At 47.3% G+C, this 13,548-nt stretch overlaps 1 long non-coding RNA gene across 1 annotated transcript; it reads left to right on the forward strand.

The window, feature by feature from the left end:
* Window positions 1-1,897: 1,897 nt before the first annotated feature.
* LOC310843026 lies at window positions 1,898-5,132 on the forward strand. Its single transcript, XR_014563470.1, has 3 exons — window positions 1,898-1,984; window positions 2,717-2,918; window positions 4,442-5,132. It is a non-coding gene; the product is annotated as an uncharacterized lncRNA (long non-coding RNA).
* Window positions 5,133-13,548: the final 8,416 nt, after the last annotated feature.

A 13,548-nucleotide genomic window follows, 5' to 3' on the forward strand; every position in this document is an offset into this window, starting at 1 on the left:
TCCAGGGTCCACAACCATTTGTATATATAGTTTGCATGCATGCATGAGAATGGGCTCCACCACACAAGAAGGATCCTGGCTGTATTGTCAACACTTAGAAAGGTGGAAACCACTGAGCCTAGAATCTGATGTCTATGGAATTCAAATATACCACAAGATATTCAAAAGAAGAAATATTAAATAAGGGAGGATAGCCAATTGAGACAATAAACAAACCCCAAACAAACGTATCAGCTGTGTTGCAATGACAGAATTGTGCAGTATTTCCCCCACAGATGATAGAAATTTCAGAATGCCCTTTCCGCATATGTTCTCCTAAAATGGGTAAGTGACATATGCTATTTATCCCTGCGACAAGCAATCTCGCTTTACCAGTGCAGATTATCTGCTGGAAGAAAAGGTCACAAGAGTTCTGTTTTTGTGGCTCTGCAGTAATTTACTATAAATGGCTATTGTGCAAAGATATAAAATGAAGTGCTTATGATTATTTTCTTTAAATTACACATATCTGGTAGATACCGTTTTCTTAAAAGGGTTGTGTATGGGTAAGTGGATAACTTCAAGTTCATTCTCCAAACAAGAAATAAACACCTATACAATGAGGTTCCTTTCAGGATATAAATAAGTACTCAACAAATAAGTACTCAAAACTAAGTTTGAAATAATTAAGTTGCTTTCTATGGAATTACAATGGTGTTAAGTGCTCCTTGCTCTGGCTTCTCTTCACACTAGAGCTAAACTCAAACCATTCACTGAGTTTGGGTTTTTTTGGAAGTGTATTTCCTATTTCAATGATTTTCAGAACTTGCTGCAAAAATACTTGTGTTGTTCTTACTCTGATTTTTATTGCACCCTTCTTACTCTTTGCTCACATAAGGTTTTATGTTGCATTTGTACTCGGTGCATCAGGGTGTTCCAAAGTGGTTGTTATTGACCCCCTGAGGTCAATGGAACTGACCCTTCAGGTGCTCCTGGACCTCTTGGTGGCTTTCAATATCATTGATCATAGTATTGTTGTAAGATTGGGTGTTTGGACAGCAGAAGGTTAATGAAGCCAGGAGGAGTACATAAACTTGGCCAGCTCTGCTGACCATATCTTACAATTTTCTTTTGTTAAGAAGATCACTGGCAAAACAGTCAGCGGATGCTTTCTGAATGGCTAGGAATTATCTGGAAAGTCACAGAAAGGTTGTTATGTGTACAGTGGTACCTCAGGTTACATATGCTTCAGGTTACAGACACCGCTAACCCAGAAATAGTACCTCGGGTTAAGAACTTTGCTTCTGGATGAGAACAGAAATCGTGCTCCGGCGGTGCAGCAGCAGCAGGAGGCCCCATTTGCTAAAGTGGTGCTTCAGGTTAATAACGGACCTCCAGAACGAATTAAGTACTTAACCCAAGGTACCGCTGTATACCTTTTCCACCTTCCAGCTGAAGAGGATGTGATCTAGATTTGTGTATCTGTGAAAAGAGACAGACTGCAGATTTTAGGAGCATAGGTGGTCCTTTATACCAAATCACACCACTGGTCCATCTAGATTTTTCTAGGCAGCAGCTCTCCAAAGTTTCAAATGCGTCTTTCCCACTACCATCTGGGGATGGTAGGGATTGAACCAAGGACCTCATATAGATTAAACTACAGCCCTGCTGGTTAGGCTATGGCCCTCCTTGTTTTTAGAGGCAGGGAGAATGAGCAAGGTGAGTTTACAGGGCTCGGTCAGCTACCAGCATCAGGAATGCAGGGTGTCTTCTGTGGAGGTATGATGTGGGGCAATGAATTTAGCTGGCTGTTGGGGTGTTTAAGCCGTGCCTTCACCTGTGCTCAACTGAAGGTGTTTCTGGTAGCTGGGTGAGAAATGATATGTGTGTGTACTCTCTCTCTCTCTCTTTGCAGAGGCAGACTGAAGCATTTTTGGCACCTGAGGCAAAAATCCCTGTTGCCACCCCCTACCGTGGGTGGACAAACTCCCCACCACACTGTCAGGTAGGAGGAAAGATCTCCCCCTCCTGCCTAGTGGCAAAGCTGGGTGGTGGTACTCAGGAGGAGGAAGGCAAAGCTAGGCCGTTGAATGGGGGTGCCTCCTCTGTCTGTCTCTCTTTGGAGTCTTCCTTTATCCCTGCCTCCATTAGATATCCTACTCCAGTGTTTCCATGTGGCTGAAACTATTTAAACTGTTAAACACTGCCAAGAGAAAGCTTGTACTTCTCTCAAGCGTGTTCTTGATATTCATTCTGCGCTGTTGCGATAGCAAAAAATCCCAAGCTAATTCTATTGGCAGTTAAACGGTTCGCTGATTCATAAAAAGCTTGTTTAAGAAAATGTTTGCTTGTGGCAATAATGGGGAAAAAAGGGCAAGTGTTCCTTTGAAACACAGCCCTGGGCACAGAGAGGGATGTTCTGTCTAGGGATAGAGATTGCCACTGATAATTGCCCATCTGCTTGAGTAGCCCTGGGTACTGGAGTGCAGAACAACACAGCTTATTGTAGTAGCACATTCATGAACTGCTAGACTAGCATGGACCAGGTAATGATCCAAGATGCACTGAGCATAAGAAACAAATGAGGGAATAAGATATTAGAAGAGAGAACTAAAGGTTTCTCTGTGGGCAATCCGTTCAGTTCTTGCTTGGACACCCTTATTAGAAGCTGGTCAGGGTTGGGGAGTGTTTTCCTTTTCACTGGCCAAGAACATTGTCTTTTTCCCCCCCTTTTTAGAAAGCTGCTCAATTCTCGAGTATGGAATAATGAAGGAACAAGCCACTGGAGACCTGGTGCATTTAAAATTTGCAATGCAGGCAGGGCACGGTGCCATTTTCCCTCCTCACTGGGATTCATTTGGAGAGTTGTTTCCCACAGAACTGTCAGCCTGACACGTTGCGTGGCACCTACTTGCCCGGGTGTTTGTACAGGAAAGGAGGTAGGAGGCACATGAATCCGTGCCATGGCCTGCCAAGAACAACGAAGTAGGTACACAGCATTGGGCGGGGGGGGGGGAGGGAGAAAACTGCGACAGGACATCTAATGACCGCAGCAAGACAGCATCACTGGGATTGTTAGAAGTGGGCACCCCGTGGCCACAAGTGACATCACTTCTGTGCCACGGTCTGCTTCAACAGAGAAAAGCTGCTTCTCACAGCGAGAGGGGAAGAGTGCGTTAACGCCAATTTGGCAAATGAAGATGGACGTGTGGGTGAGGAGTTTGGAAGATTTGAAATGCAGGCATCCAAAGCCAGCAGATGCGCACTAAAGCTTCTTAAAGAACACTATCCAAGAGAAGGCACTGGGGAAATAATGGCTGAGAGAATGCAGCTTAAATTTCCAAGCCATGTGCTGAAATACTCCGTGGACTCACTGGGGGGTAGATTACTAGGCTGACTCTAGGCTAGTGAATGCCAGGAGTCCTTTATTTAAGAAGTGACGACTCCTATGCAGTAGATCAGTTTTGAGATTTAGCTGATCTGGTGTGAAGCCTTGGGGAGGTGCACTAGAGTTGTCTGAGGCCTGGAGGTCATCACCTTTAAAATTAAAGCTAAAGGTAAAGGGACCCCTGACTGTTAGATCCAGTCACGGATGACTCTGGGTTTGCGGCGCTCATCTTGCTTTACTGGCCGAGGGAGCCGGCGTACAGCTTCCGGGTCATGTGGCCAGCATGACTTATCCGCTTCTGGTGAACCAGAGCAGCACACGGAAACACCAGAGTGGTACCTATTTATCTACTTGCACTTCATGCTTTCGAACTGCTAGGTTGGCAGGAGCAGGGAAAGAGCAACGGGAGCTCACCCCGTCGTGGGGATTCGAACTGCCGACTTTCTGATCAGCAAGCCCTAGGCTCTGTGGTTTAAGCCACTGCACCACCCGCGTCTTTGAAATTAAATAGAGCAAGCAAATAAAACCAGAAGCAGCTTGCAGTACACCATGAGTGGTCACTATTCAGGACACAAAACAAATTATTTTGATGAGGTGCACAAAATGGTTTGCATATCTGGACTGAGACAATGGCTTCCACAACATGATGGTATGTGAACAGCATGAACTCGATGGGAACCTTTATTTTGGATTGCAACATTCTCTTTGGTTTTCATGCGTGTTCTGTTCCACGCCATACTCTAATGGTCTTTCTGATTTACGAAGACTATTAGTGGCACATATCCAGGCAGGTGACTGAATTTCAACCATTTCAGTTCCCATAGTCATCATGACGTACAGGATGTGCTCCAGCTGATTTTGGTCCTCCAGTGGTCACCAGAGTGAATTACAGCACCCAGCCAAGAAAAGTGTTATCTAAAAATGCCCAGTGAGGGTGTAGTTTTGTGACATTATGCAAATGTTTAGGAGTCGAACAAATTTTCTGGTTGCCAGCTGGGAAGGTGGGATAGATGGTACCATGCAGGTTGCTAATTCAGGTTATTCTTTCTTTCTGGTCTTATCTGATCCTCTCAGTTTCTTCTAGGCAGGCTTATTTGCCAGGCCTCAAATCTACTTGAAAAATGTGTCCTATTATAACCTTGGAGCTCTGTCTCCAATGAGTAACAGCTAGCAGCAATTAAGGAAGAAGGAAGTAATAAGAGGCAATAGGAAGATCATACACCCTCTGCAGAAGACACAGGAGGATAAACCTGCAACCTTGGTAACTGTTATAAGGACCAATTTTTAGAAGTCAGCGGCACCTTGATTTTTTTTTTTTTTACGTCTGTCTCTCAATAGTGAAGAATATGCTGTAGATTTTATAGCTTGACTTAACAACCTTCCATTTAAAAACAAGTGCTCTAATAACCAATTTAGGAGGTAGCAGTCTGCCAGGAAGTTAGTTCCAAGCAGTTTGTGTGCATTGCACTTTGTACAGTCCAAATGGCACATCTAGTAACTGCACTATAGTTTCTGGCAAATGCCGGCAAATGCACTGTCATCTGGCCTTTCATACTTGAGACATATATATTTAGGACTCACCCTATTTTGTGGTTGTAAGTTGTTTAAAATTGTTTTCAGTGTGGTATTAAAAACAGGGGGGAAGGTGGGTAATAGATAAAAACAAAGCAAAACAGTATGTTTGAAGGCAGAAACGTCTTCCAATTCAACCTTCACTTGCCACCCCTCTCTGATGTGTTGATACTAATGGTCATATTATGGGGCTGGTGGACACCCCCTACACAATCTTCATTAGCTGTTTGAATATCAACCTTCCTGTGAATCTTGGCTGATGTTTTTTGGGATTTGCGTTATAACAGGAAAAAATACAAGGAGAAGAAAATGGTGTACTGATTAGATTATTTTAGGTGGCAAACCCATGTTCAAATCTCTGCTGGGTACTGATTAAGTTGGAGCAATCATAGTCTCACAACCTAACACATCTGAGGCACTTGTTAGGATCCTGAGAAGAAGTGGAGGGGAAATAGAAAAGAAAAGATGTGCCAATGGGGGAAAAAAGTACCCCATTTCCTGTCTGTCCCCTTTAAGATAGCAAGTGGGGAAACGAGAAGTCCCGAAATCCAATAATCATATGAATGACAGCTTGTATTTGGCACCACATAAAAAAGATAGTTATTTTTTTATATCCCACACTGCAAAAATAATTGAACTGACGTCATTACAAAAACAGAGTCCTAATAGTTACATGCCTTTAAAGTTAACGAATGGTTAATGGCTGGGCCATCTTACCTCCTTGTCCTATTTTGTAGGTAATCTTTTCCATCAGTAATTGGTTCGAGTAGCTAAGATGAGGGTGGCATTTCCAAAATGCCATCCCATTTATAGTTCAGAGCAGCAATGAAAGCACCGAAAATGTAGAGCTCTTTTCCTCTTATATCTGTCCTGTGGATAGAAGAAAATAAAGGGCTAACAGAAGAGCCGATCATTACGTTATTTGGTACGCTTTTTTTTTTAAAAGTTATGTACAAAGTGTCTAGAAACACTTTTACTCATTTTACATGCATGGCACTCAATGAAATGCCAGGGGATTTGCATGAAAAATGAACTTGAGAGCCTGAAGTCAAGAGCACAGGTCTCAGTGTCGGCTCAGTGCAGCAACTTCTGATATGGTGACAGTTCTGGATGCCATTGCCAAGAGTTGCTTCTTGTCCCTGGTGGGATATCGCTTATATTAGACATATCATGCAAAACCAGCTGGAGGAATCAAGTTTTTCAGCTCTATGCTCTGATCTTGAGCAGCAGACTTTTTTGTGGGAAATACAGCTGCCAATTGCAGATTTCAGTGGGCACTGCATCAGTCTGCTCAGAACTATCCATATTGCCAACTAAGTAAAGGGCTCAGGTGTTTTGTACACAGAACTACCGTATTTTTCGCTCTATAGGACGCACCCGACCATAGGACGCACCTTGTTTTAGAGGGGGAGAACAAGGGGAAAAAAATTCTCCCCCTCTGTGCTCAGTGCCCCTTCAGTGAAGCGGCAGGAGAAACGGAGCCCCTTCCATTTCTCCTCCCGCTTGGCTGAAGGGGCGCTGCGCAGCTGGCCCTCTCTGGTGAAGCCAGGAGTCTTGCTCTCCCGGCTTCAGCAAAAGGAACCCGAAGCCTGCGGAATACAGCAGGAACTCGCGCTGCATTCTGAAGTCTTCAGGCGGCTATCCCTGAAGCCTGGAGAGCAAGAGGGATCAGTGCGCAACGACCCCTCTCACTCTCCAGGCTTCAGCGAAAGCAACGCAAAGCCTCCGGAGCGTGGAGGGAGCGCTCCCTCTGCGCTTCGGAGGCTTCGCGTTGCTATCGCTGAAGCCAAGGAGCCTGCATTCGCTCCATAGGACGCACACACATTTCACCTTAATTTTTGGAGGGGGAAAAAGTGCGTCCTATAGAGCAAAAAATAAGGTATATTTGCAAATTTGTATATACCCTAAAAAAATGAAAAACTGATTGAAATTGGGGATGTGGTAAGCACATTCCCATAGAAATAGAAACGATCAGTCTCTGGAAACTCAGAATGAACTTGCAGATATTCATGGCACAAGTTCTTTGAGAGATATTGTTGGCACTTGTCTGTCTCGGGAGGCAATGGAGTGTGCCTTTGGAGTCTCTGGGAGGTCATGGCACAAAACGGATGCTTCAGATGTCCTGTGATATATGCTTCTAAAATATCCTAAGTTGCTTTTAGAAATCTTGATATGTGAAAAATGCAAAGGTTCACAGAACGGTTATGTATCACTTTCGGTGCTGCATGCTTTACAGAGCTGAGACTGAAACCATTTGAACACTCTGGACCCATCCAAATTGTTAGGCCAATGTAACGAGGCAGTGTTGCAAGTGGCAAAAACTGGAGTGTGCAAGTCCTAGTTCAACAGAAATGCAATGCTACAGAAATATGTTTTAACAAAAACCCTAGTGAAAAAAGTGAGCCAAAGTGAACAAGTGGAAATAATATATTTTGAAGTCATTAATACAGTATTTATTGAAATAAACAGGAGATTTTCTGAAAATGATGAAATAATCATTGCAGCGGCATCTGTTGATGATTTGGATTTTGAGGAAACAAACCCACTTAGTTCCCCAGGAATCCTACTCCTTAGAAAATAAGTATTTTCTCTGGCCAAAAATGTCTTATAAAAACAAATGTTTCAAAAAACCTACAAGCAAAGAGTGGCATTTGCAGATACATATCAACTTCTGGCTACTGAAAAGCCTTTTGCCTGCAGCACGACCATCTGTGACTCACCATTTCCTTTAACCTAGACCAGCTGCAGAGACTTTTAGTGTTTAGCAAATAATAATAGTATAATAATAATTTATTATTTATACCCCGCCCATCTGGCTGGGCTTCCCCAGCCACTCTGGGCGGCTTCCAGCAAAATATTAAAATACAGTAATGCATCAAACATTAAAAGCTTCCCTAAATACGGTTTTTCTTCCATTTGTAAAAGGACAGCTAAACTGTTATTTTGACAAACTTACATTAATATACTCCCTCCCCCTTTTTGAAAAAGTGTATTGTGAAAAGAAAGGGTTCATTTGCATGTTTCGCAAGCATTTTTATGTTGATGAAAGTAGCCTGTGTTACCGTCAATATTTTACAATCTTAAGGACATTAGTCTCATGGACTTCAAGAAAGTTATGTATATTAGTCTCACAACCTCTCCCTTAAACCTTACCTTTGGTTGCATCCTTTAATGTGTTTTTATTCTTTACCTGTTGTTGTTTTGCCCTGGTGTTGTGCATTTTACAAGATTAAAACTGAATTTCTGAGAAAGCAGATCCCACTGTTCTATCACTTCCTAGTTATGCCATACGTTATTTTGTTTTATTACACCTTTTGATATTCCCGTCCAGTGTACTTAACACCCTTGTTTCTGATGAAGCATAAAGCATGCATCTCATTTAATTCCTGATGGGGGATCAGGATAGGCCGCTACCCCAACAAAGATAAAAGGCTGTCGGACCCCGCCCCAGGTTGCAGGAACAACATTGCTGTATGCTTGATCCTGCCTGAGATCCTGTACCTGTCCTTGCCTGGTTTCCTGCCTCATGTCCTGCCTTGGCCCTGTCGGACTGACTCCTAGCGGAACCTTTGGATTCTGGACCAGTCCTGGACTGCGCTTCACGGGGTTACCCCTGGGCCCAGCACAAAGGCTTTAAGTCTTTTGTGTCTCGTATATGTGATGTCCAGGATCATGGGGATGGCTAAAAAGACATCTCTTTTAAGAGATGAAATCATGGCTCTGGTTCAGCAAGGCTAATCTTAGCTCTTATTGCTTGAGTACTTTCAAATCATATCCTCCAGTAGTTCACGGGTGAAAACAGGGATAATCTTGTGTACTTACAGCAGCGCCATTTTCACATTAAGGGCCAACTGCATATATCTCCACTTCTCTCATTCTTAGGTGGAGAGCAGCTGACTGCTATTTCTTTACTAAGGTCTGTACTTGTTTCTCATTCAGAAGAAGTTCATTAACTGATTGTAACTTTTTTATTTTTATTTTTTAAAAGTATGATCCAATTTAATGTCATGGCAGGCCTGGTTATAGTTAGTTTCAGCATCACAGCCAACCATATTATTTCTCAAAGATGACAATGATTCAATTTATGACAGAAACAGAGGCTTTACCAACCCTGCATAATAAGATACAGGACCACTCTCTCTGTAACTGTTAATATTATTATTATTACTTAATTTAATTTAATTATATTATATTATATTCCATTCTTCATCCAGAAGGAGCTCAGGACAACAAACACAGGTAAAACAATTAAAACATCTGTCAGGGGTTCAGAAGGAGAGACACAGGAGGGGGAGCAAATGGAGAGTGAGGAGGAGGAGTACGAGGGGGGCGCAGGCAGTGACAGTGGCCAGAGTTATTCCACAAGCCTCTCTAGCGAATCGGAGGACTCACAGAAGGGAGCGCCGGTGGCCAGAGCAAGGGAGATTCCAAGGGAGAAACCTCAAGAGGGAGGGGCCAGCGGGGAGTCTCTGAACAGCAGCTGGAGATCAGGGCCAGCGTCTCCACCAGAGCGCAGTGGGGAGGGGGAGTCCCAGGAGTCGGGACCAGTGTCCTCACCACCAGAGGGAGGAGAGGAGTCAGGTTTGGCAACACCCACATCAGGAAGCGGGGAAACGGTCAGAAGGAAAGTCACCGGCTGGGCGCGCGCGCCAAGTTCAAATGTACAGGAGCGCGGCACAGCGGGGAGCCCGGGAAGGGAGCCAGGTCCTAAAGCCCGCCGGAGGGAGGGGCAAGACTCAGGAGGCTCCGCGTCAGAGGAGTCCAGGAAGGAGGGAACCCCAGAGGGCAGAAGGACCCAACGCAGGAAAGAGCAGCGCAAGAGGTGGAGCCAGGCTAGAATCTTAAACTGGTGTGGGTGGAGCAGTGAGTCAGAGGGGACTTAGCCGGTCTAGCGTTAAGACGTGGGCCTGCGCGCCCAGAGCTTGGAAATGGAAACTAAACTTCAATAAAGACTTTTGTATATAATATCCACTGGGCGTTGGTCCTCTGTGAGCTGGGACCTAGCGGCAGTCCTGACAGTAAGTCCCCTCTCCATTTTCACCAATTTTGCAACCTCGTGGAGTGCGGGAAAGCAGCGAGGGGTGAAGATTGGTGCTTCGCGAGCTCACGAAAAACAGGGAAATGACTACCGAAGAGAGGATAGCGAGTTTGCAAAACGCAGTGACGCAGTTGACTGCAGAAATTGCGGCTTCCAGAAAGAAAGAACAGGAAGCAGCTGCTGCCTGCCAGGATCTGCGAACCAGGTTAGAAGTGCTAAGTACACAGAGGCTCCCAGCCACCAGACCAGAAGGGATTGGGCTGGGAAACAGAGGAGGGAGCCTGGTATCTCACTTCAATGGGGACCTGCAGGAGTATCCTAACTTCAGAGCAGATGTGATTTATACATTGCAGCTGCTTGACAAAGACTTTAAAAATGAGGGAGAGAAAGTGGGATTTATTATTTCGCATTTGCGGGGGGAGGCAAAATCGTGGCTGCGCAATCTATGGAGAGACAAGGATCCAGCCCTCCAAAATGCGGCTGCCTTCATTAAAGTGATGGATGCGTGTTTTTTATCTGAGATTGATGTGGATATCGCTAGGAGGGAGATTCACGGACTAAGACAAGGTAAAGCCACTGTGAGGCAATATCATGCACGTTTTTTCGGATTGGTGAATGTACTAGCCTGGGAGAAAGAATCGCCTGCCGTCAGAGACCTGTTCTGGGAGGGGTTGAGCGGAGCTGTGAAAGATGAGATCGCAAGGGGGGGAAGACCCCAAACCACCAAGGAAGTGGTGGAACGGGCACTCTCCATTGGGGTTCGGTTGGAAGGACGCCCTTGGGGCAGGGAGGAAGGGCATTTGGGACGCACGCCAGCGAAAGGACTGCCTCCCTTCCCCAAGGAGGCGGCGCGCGCTCGATCCATGCCTCCGCTGGGAGGGGGAGAGGAGCCGATGGAGATAGGTGGTGCTAAGGCTCACTCCACAGTCGGAGCCCTAACTCCGGGAGCAGTCAAGATGAAGCCTCCTAGAGGAACCAGGAAGTGCTACATCTGCGACAGTGCTCAGCATATGGCAAAAGAGTGTCCCCAGCGGTTTCACAAGCATACTGCAGCCGCAGCGACAGTAACAGACGCAATTCAGCAGAGGGAGTCGCAGCAGGAAAACTCCACTGTCTGGCTGGAGATGGCATCTCTGGGGACCAGCCAGACAAGTCAGTGAAGCAATCCCCAGGGATCTTACAGCCCACCGACCCCCTCCCACCCAAACCAGTAGTGCAGCTCACCGCATCCCTTCAGCTCCCCAATGGGCTACTGGTGGAAATTCCCATCACCGTAGACTCGGGGAGCAATGCAGATTTTATAGACATGCAGTTCCTCCAGCAACATGGCATAGCCCTTCTGCCAGCGGCGGTACCTCTGAAAGTCGTCACAGTGGACGGCAGGGAGCTACTGGGAGGGCAAGTGCTACAGCAGACGCCGCCAATGGTGATGCGCATTGGAAACCACCGTGAGGTCATCAGCTTCAACGTCACCCGCCTGTCAGACACGCCCATAGTGTTGGGAATGAGTTGGCTGGATAGGCACAGCCCAGCATTAGCTTGGTACCAGCGGCAACTGACCTTCGGCTCCTCTTACTGCGCAGAACACTGCATCCTGGCGGACTTGGAAGATGAGGGGCACGAGGATGGACCACAGCTGAACTTGGGCATGTTGCAAGCGGTGCCTAACAAATACAAGGAGTTTTTGGAGGTCTTCTGCGAGAAAGAGGCGGATAAGCTGCCACCCCACAGACCCTACGACTGCAAGATCGACCTCCTGCCCGGGGCGACGCTCCCGACGGGGAAACTGTACTCCATGTCTGAGGATGAATTGCAAGAGCTCAGGGAGTTCATAGATCACAACCTGAAGCGGGGATTCATCCGGGAGTCCAAGGCGGCAGGAGGCAGTCCCGTGTTCTTTGTAAAGAAGCGGGACACGCCCCAAAAGAGGCTGGTCGTTGATTTCCGCTTCTTGAACCTCAAGACCAAGCCCTCAGCATTCCCTATGCCCAAGATCGATGACCTGCTGGCGACGGTGAGGAAGGGTCGCATCTTTACCAAGTTGGATCTGCGCGGAGCGTACAATCTCATTCGCGTACGGGAAGGCGACGAGTGGAAAACAACCATGTTTACGCCGCTGGGCACTTATGAATACAGAGTTATGCCTTTTGGATTAAAAAATGGTTCCCACTGCTTTCAAGCCTTCATGCATCATGTCTTGGCGGGTCTCCTCTACAAGAAGTGCGTCTGCTTCCTGGATGACATCCTAATCTTCTCGGAATCGCCGGAGGCTCACGAGAGAGATGTTAGGGAAGTTCTGCAGAGGCTGCGGGAGCACAGGCTGTACGCCAAGCTGGAGAAGTGCCAGTTCGACAAGACGGAGGTGGATTTCTTGGGCTACAAACTGTCCGACAAGGGACTGGCTATGGACGGTGCCAAGGTACGTGCAGTACTGGATTGGAAGAGCCCACGCAATAGGAAGGAAGTACAGAGGTTTGTCGGTTTTGCCAACTTTTATCGCAAGTTCATCAAGGGTTTCGCCATGCAGACAGCGGCCATCACCGACACCCTCAGTTCCAAGAAGAAGAGGTTCATCTGGACGGAGCAGGCAGAGCAGTCCTTTCAGAAGCTCAAGCAGCTCTTCGCTTCCGAAGAGAACCTACTGCACGTAAATCCCAGCAGGCCCATGAGAGTGGAGACGGACGCCTCAGACAGGGCCGTGGGAGCCGTTCTGTTGCAGCAAGACCACCAGGGGGACTGGAGGCCGTGCGCTTTCTACTCCAGAAAACTCAGCAAAGCGGAGCAGAACTACACCATTTGGGACAGGGAGTTGCTGGCCATACATGCAGCCTTCAAGGCGTGGCGGCACTTCCTCGTCGGAGCCAAGCACACGGTGCAGGTCCGCACAGACCATAAGAACTTGGAGTACTGGCGCACGGCGAGGTTCCTGAACCAGCGACACATCCGCTGGGCGGAGTTCTTTGCAGATTTCGACTTCAGAATTGAGTACATCCCAGGAAACAGCAACGTCTTGGCGGACGCGCTGTCCAGAAAACCGCAGTATCTGGAGGCAGAGGCACCGGCGGCGGCCAAGCACATTTTCACACCACAGGCGTGGGCATGCGCGTCAGCCACGGTGGACCTGGACGCGGTGCGCCGCGCGCTGCGAACAGACTCGTTCGCCCGAGCCAAGATGGAGGAGGTGTGCAGTGGCAAGGCGAGGGGAGACGAATTCCAAGTGCGAGACGGCCTGCTCCTACGCAAGGGAGTCCTCTACGTACCAGGAGACAGCCTCCGCGCGAAGGTCCTGCAACAGCTGCACGACGCGCCCAGCGCGGGGCACTTCGGCAAGGAGAAGACGGTGGACTTAGTAGCCAGAGACTTTTGGTGGCCTAAGATGCGGGGGGATGTCGCGGACTATGTCAATAGGTGCGACACCTGCCAAAGGGCTAAGCCTGTGCACCAGCCGCCGGCGGGCCTGTTGGAACCGCTACAGACACCGTTCGTACCGTGGGAGAGGGTAGCCCTGGACTTTGTCACAGATCTACCCAGCTCAAGGGGCAAGACGGCAGTGCTCGTGGTAGTGGACCTG

Source organism: Podarcis gaigeae (genome assembly GCF_964106915.1).
Source record: "Podarcis gaigeae genome assembly, chromosome: 4".
NCBI classification, from domain to species: domain Eukaryota; kingdom Metazoa; phylum Chordata; class Lepidosauria; order Squamata; family Lacertidae; genus Podarcis; species Podarcis gaigeae.